This window comes from Salvelinus sp. IW2-2015, unplaced genomic scaffold (genome assembly GCF_002910315.2).
Source record: "Salvelinus sp. IW2-2015 unplaced genomic scaffold, ASM291031v2 Un_scaffold2754, whole genome shotgun sequence".
In the NCBI taxonomy this organism is placed as follows: domain Eukaryota; kingdom Metazoa; phylum Chordata; class Actinopteri; order Salmoniformes; family Salmonidae; genus Salvelinus; species Salvelinus sp. IW2-2015.
Window position 1 is genome coordinate 8,156 of NW_019944057.1, and position 6,645 is coordinate 14,800.

Consider the following 6,645-nt stretch of genomic DNA (forward strand, 5'->3'; position numbering starts at 1 on the left):
TGACGGAGACTGTCACGCCCTGACCATAGAGAGCTTTTTATTCTCTATGTTGGTTAGGTCGGGGTGGGTTATCTAGGTGAATTATATTTCTATGTTGGCCTGGTATGGTTCCCAATCAGAGGCAGCTGTTTATCGTTGTCTCTGATTGGGGATCATATTTAGGTAGCCATTTTTCCCATTGTGCTTTGTGGGATCTTGACTATGTTTGTTGTGTAGTTGCTTTCTGCACTGCGTGTAGCTTCACGTTTCGTTTATTCGCTTTATTGTTTTGGTGTTTTAAGTTTTTTCTCTTCCAAATGAAAGGATGGAAACATACCACGCTGCATCCTGGTCCACTCCTTATAACGATCGTGACGGAGACATGGATCAGCCCAGAGAACACTGCCTCTCTTTCTTCCTCTATGTTTTCTCTCATAGTCCGAGAACATCTGGTGGTCTCGTGGTGGCTCGGCTCTACTAATTTCTCCTAGGTGGAGATGTTCTCTTTTCTCCCTCTCTCACCTGTCCATCTCCTCATTTGAATTCCATGATGTCACTTGTCCACTCAAGCTTAACATTACTGTAATCTATCACCCACCAGGTGCCTTTGGAGAGTTCCTCAATGAGCTTGACACCTTGATAAGCTAATTTCCTGACGATGGCTCACTGCTCTTCGTACTTGGCGACTTCAACCTCCCGACGTCTGCCTTCAATTAATCTCTCTCTTTCCCCTCCTTGCCTCTTTTGACCTCACCATTTCCCAAACCCCTCCAACTCACAAGGCAGTCAATACGCTTGATCTCATCTTTACTGGAGGCTGTTCTCCTACTAATCTCACTGTACCCCCCCTCCAGGTCTCTGATGACTACTTTGTTTCCTTTTCTGTCTCCCTTTCCTCCAACCCTAACCACTCAGCTCCTACCCAGCGGGTCATGCGCCGTCTCAATCTTCTCTCTCTCCCACTACTCTTTCCTCTTCTATCCTATCGTCTCTCTCGTCTGCTAAATCCTTCTCCCTTCTGTCTCCTGATTCTGCCTCTTCGACCCTACACTCCTCCCATTCCCCATCCTCTGACTCTATCCCCTATTCCTCCCTGCCGGCTCGGCCCTCCCCTCCTGACTCATTGTGATCTTACAGAACAGGACTGCGGGCAGCTGAGCGATAATGGATGAACACTAAACTTCTGTAGGACCTATCATCCTTTCACTCCCTCCTCTCTACCTGCGCTTCCTCTGTATCTGCTGCTACAGCCACTTTCTACCACTTTAAATTTTAAGCTTCTACCTCTAACCCTAGTAAACTCCTTCCACCTTCCCCCTCCCTCCTCCCTCTCTGCAGATGACTTTGTCAACCACTTTGAGAAAAAGCTTGACGATATCCGCTACTCATTCACTCAGCCTATTGAGTCCACTGGTCTCATTCACACAGAACTACCCTACGTCTCTACAGATGACATCCTACAACTAGTGAGGTGTGGCAGCCTCCTAGATCTATCCGCTGCCTTTGACACTGTGAACCACCAGATCCTCCTTTCCACCCTCTCAGGGCTGGGTGTCTCAGGCTATGCACACTCTTGGATTGCATCCTACCTGTCTGCACCATGTACTCTCACTACTGGTGTCCCCCAGGGTTCAGTTCTAGGCCCTCTCCTCTTCTCTCTATACCCCAAGTCACTCAGCTCTGTCAAATCCTCACACTGCTATGAGGATGGACCTCTCCTCTTCTCTCAATACACCAAGTCAGTCAGCTCTGTCATATCCTCACATGGTCTCTCCTATCACTGCTATGAGGATGAACCTCTCCTCTTCTCCCTATACACCAAGTCACTCAGCTCTGTCATATCCTCACATGGACTCTCCTATCATTGCTATGCAGTTCACACTCAACTACTTTTCTCCTTCCTCCCCGTCTGACACCCAGGTGGCGACACACATCTCTGCGTTCCTGGCAGATATCTCAGCTTGGATGTCGGCCCACCACCTCAAGCTCAACAAGACGGAACTGCTCTTCCTCGCGGGGAAGGCCTGCCCGCTTCAAGACATCTCCATCACGGTTGACAACTCCACAGTGTCACCCTCCCAGAGTGCAAACAACCTTTGGCGTGACCCTGGACAACATCCTGTCGTTCTCTACAAACATCAAAGCAGTGAAACCTGCTCCTGCAGGTTCGTCGTCTACAACATCCATAGAGTACTACCTCACACAGGACGAGGCACACGTCCTAATCCAGGCACCTGTCATCTCCCATCTGGACTACTGCAACTCGCTGTTGGCTGGGCTCCCCGCGTGTTCCATCAAACCCCTGCAACTTATCCAGAACACTGCAGCCTGCCTGGTTTTCAACCTTACCAAGTTCTCCCATGTCACCCCGCTCCTCCGTACATTCCACTGGCTTCCAGTTCAAGCTCGCACCAACTACAAGACCATGGTAATTACCTAAGGAACAGCAAGAGGACCTGCCCCTCCCTATCTTCAGGCTATGCTGAAAGCCTCCAAACCCAGCCTGAGCACTCTGTTCTGCCTCCCCAGATCTCTTGGCCCTCCCGCTAGATCCAGTCCAAGCTCTTCTCTGTCCTGGTACCACAGTGGTGAACCAGCTTCCCCCTGAAGCTATGACAGGAGAGTCCCTGCCCATCTTCCCCCTGAAGCTAGGACAGGAGTCCCTGCCCATCTTCCCCCTGAAGCTACGACAGGAGTCCCTGCCCATCTTCCCCATGAAGCTACGGACAGGAGATGTTCCCTGCCCATCTGTCCCCCTGAAGCTAGACAGGAGAGTCCCTGCCCATCTCCCCCTGAAGCTACGACAGGAGAGTCCCTGCCCATCTCCCCCTGATGCTACGGACAGGGAGAGTCCCTCTGCCGGCATTCTCTCCCCCCTTGATGCTACGACAGGAGAGTCCCATGCTCCGAATCTGCCCCCTTGAAGCTACGACAGGAGGGTCCCTGCCCATCTGCCCCCTGAAGCTACGACAGGGAGAGTCCCTGCCCATCTTGCCCCTGAGCTACGACAGGAGAGTCCCTGCCCATCTTCCCCTGAAGCTACGACGAGAGAGTCCTGCCCATCTGCCCCCTGAAGCTGGACAGGAGGAGTCCCTGCCCATCTTCCCCTGAAGCTAGGACAGGATAGTCCCTGCCCATTCTGCCCCCTGAAGCTACGACAGGGAGAGCCCTGCCCATCTGCCCCTGAAGCTACGACAGGAGAGTCCCTGCCCATCTGCCCCCTGAAGCTACGACAGGAGAGTCCCTGCCCATCTCCCCCTGAAGCTACGACAGGAGAGTCCCTGCCATCTGCCCCCTGAAGCACTGACAGGAGAGTCCCTGCCCATCTCCCCTGAAGCTACGACAGGGAGAGTCCCTGCCCATCTGCCCCCTGAAGCTAGGACAGGAGAGTCCCTGCCCATCTGCCCCTGAAGCTAGGACAGGAGAGTCCCTGCCCATCTGCCCCCTGAAGCTACGACGGAGAAGTCCCTGCCTCTTCCGCGAACATCTTGAAACCCTACCTCCTCAAACAGTATCTTAACTAATCCTCCTCCTCACCTCGACCCCCCTCATTTAATATACACTTAACCAGCAAATGCACTTGACCCCTCCCCTTCTAGCTCTGACTCTTACTGATAGCTACGTTATTGAGGAAAAAGTTACTTTCTATGACTATGATATGTGGTTGTTCCCACCTAGCTATCTGAAGATGAATGTACTGACTATGACTGTGATATGTGGTGTGTCCCACTAGCTATCTGAAGATGAATGTACTGATATGACTGTGATATGTGGTTGTCCACCTAGCTATTCTGAAGATGAATGTACTGACTATGACTGTGATATGTGGTTGTCCCACCTAGCTATCTGAAGATGAATGTACTGACTATGACTATGGTATGTGGTTGTCTCACCTTAGCTATCTGAAGTGAATCTACTGATATGACTTGTGATATGTTGGTTGTCTCACAACTAGCTATCTGAAGATGAATGTACTGACTATGACTGCTATATGTGGTAGTTCTCACCTAGCTATCTTGAAATGAATGTACTGACTTTGACTGTGATATGTGGGTCGTCTCACCTAGCTATCTGAAAGATGAATGTACTGACTATGACTGTGATATGTGGTCGTCCCACCTAGCTATCTGAGATGAATGTACTGACTATGACTGTGATATGTGGTCGTCCCCACCTAGCTATCTGAAGATGAATGTACTGGACTATGACTGTGATATGTGGTTGGCCCACCTAGCTATCTGAAAGATGAATGTTACTGACTATGCCTGTGATATTTGGTTGTCCCAACCTAGCTATCTGAAGATGAATGTACTGACTTATGACTGTGATATGTGGTCGTCTCACCTAGCTATCTGAAGATGAAATGTACTGACTATGACTGAGATATGTGGTTGTCTCAACCTAGCTATCCGAGATGAATGTACTGACTGTGATATGTGGTTGTCTCACCTAGCTATCTGGAAGTGAATGTACTGACAGTGATATGTGGTTGCCCACCTAGCTATCTGAAGATGATGTACTGACTTTTGACTGTTATATGTGGTTGTCCCACCTAGCTATCTGAAAGATTGAATGTACTGACTATGACTTAGATATTGTGGTTGTCTCACCTAGCTATCTGAAGATGAATGTACTGACTATGACTGAGATATGTGGTTGTCACCTAGCTATCTGAAGATGAATGTACTGACTTGACTGTGATATTGTGGTTTGTCCCGTCTAGCTATCTGTAGATGAATTACTGACTATGACTGTGATATTGTGTTGTCCCGTCTAGCTATCTGTAGATGAAATGTACTGACTATGACTGTGATATGTGGTTTGTCTCACCTAGCTAATCTGAAATATAAATGTACTGACATGACTGTGATATGTGGTTGTCCCACCTAGCTATCTGAATATGAATGTAGTGACTCATGGACTGTGATATGTGGTTGTCCCACCTAGCTATCTGAAGATGAAATGTACTGACTATGACTGTGATATGTGGTTGTCTCACCTAGCTATCTGAAAGATGAATGCATTAATGTAAGTAGCCTGGATAAGAGTGTCTGATAAATGACCAATGTAATATTTTCAAACTACTCAGCACCGGGAGTGTCTCTGCTTAGACCACTGTGCTATGGCAGTGCACAATGATCAAACAAGCCACAATAATAGTAAGAATACTGATGCTACCTGATGGTACCTGAATCTACCTGATGCTACCTGTGATACCTGATGCTACCTGATGATACCTGATGATTACCTGATGCTACCTGATGCTACCATGATCTGATGCTACCTGATGATACCGGATCTTCTACCTGATTATCTACCTGATGACTACCTCTGATGCTTACCTGATCTGCCTACCTGATGCTACCCGATGATACCTGATGCTACCTTGATGCTACCTTGATGATACCGGATTCTACCTGCATGCTACCTGATGCTACCTGATGCTACCTGATGCTACCAGATGATACCGGATTCTACCTGATGATACCTGATGATACCTGATGATACCGGATTCTACCTGATGATACCTGATGATACCTGATGCTACCTGATGCTACCCGATGATACCTGATGCTACCTGATGCTACCTGATGATAGCGGATTCTACCTGATGATACCGGATTCTACCTGATGATACCTGATGATACCTGATGCTACCCGATGATACCTGATGCTACCAGATGATACCTGATGATACCTGCTGATACCTGATGATACCTGCTGATACCGGATGATACCGGATGATACCGGATGATACCGGATGCTACCTGATGCTACCTGAATCTACCTGAATCCTACCTGATGCTACCTGATGCTACCTGCTGATACCTGATGACACCTGATGCTACCTGATGATACCTGCTGATACCTGATGATACCTGATGCTACCTAAATACTACCTGATGCTACCGGATGCTACCTAAATACTACCTGATGCTACCTGATGCTATCTGAATTTACCTGAATCCTACCTGATGCAACCTGATGATACCTGATGCTACCTAAATCTTACCTGATGCTACCTGATACCTGATGATACCTGATGGTAATAACATGTTTTTAATTATTTAGTTTCAACCTGTAACCACGTGGAATTAACTCTGTAACCACGCGGAATTAACCTTGTAACCACGCGGAATTAACCCCGTAGCCACGCGGAATTAACCCTGTAACCACGCGGAACTTTCATCCATAATATGTCAAATTTCGAGTGGAGACTATGAGACGTCATTGGTATTGTACCCTATAACACACCTGCCGTAACATGTTTTATATAAGCACGTGTGGAACTATGAGGTTTGGTTCAATCTCTGAAGGTAACACAACTTCCTACAGCGACTGGGCGTTGTGTGATTTATCCGGTATACACAGAGCATGTGTACACTGTACATCTGCTCTTTTCCTTCAAATGTTATTTTCACAGACGACCTAGTCTGAGTCCCAAAATGGCTCCGTATCCCCTGTATACTGTAGGGCACTACCCTATAAGCCCTGGACTAAAGTAGTCTACTACCCTATAGGACCTGGTCTAAAGTAGTGCACTACCCTATAGGACCTGGTCTAAAGTAGGGCACTACCCTATAGGCCCTGGTCTAAAGTAGGGCACTACCCTATAGGACCTGGTCTAAAGTAGGGCACTACCCTATAGGCCCTGGTCTAAAGTAG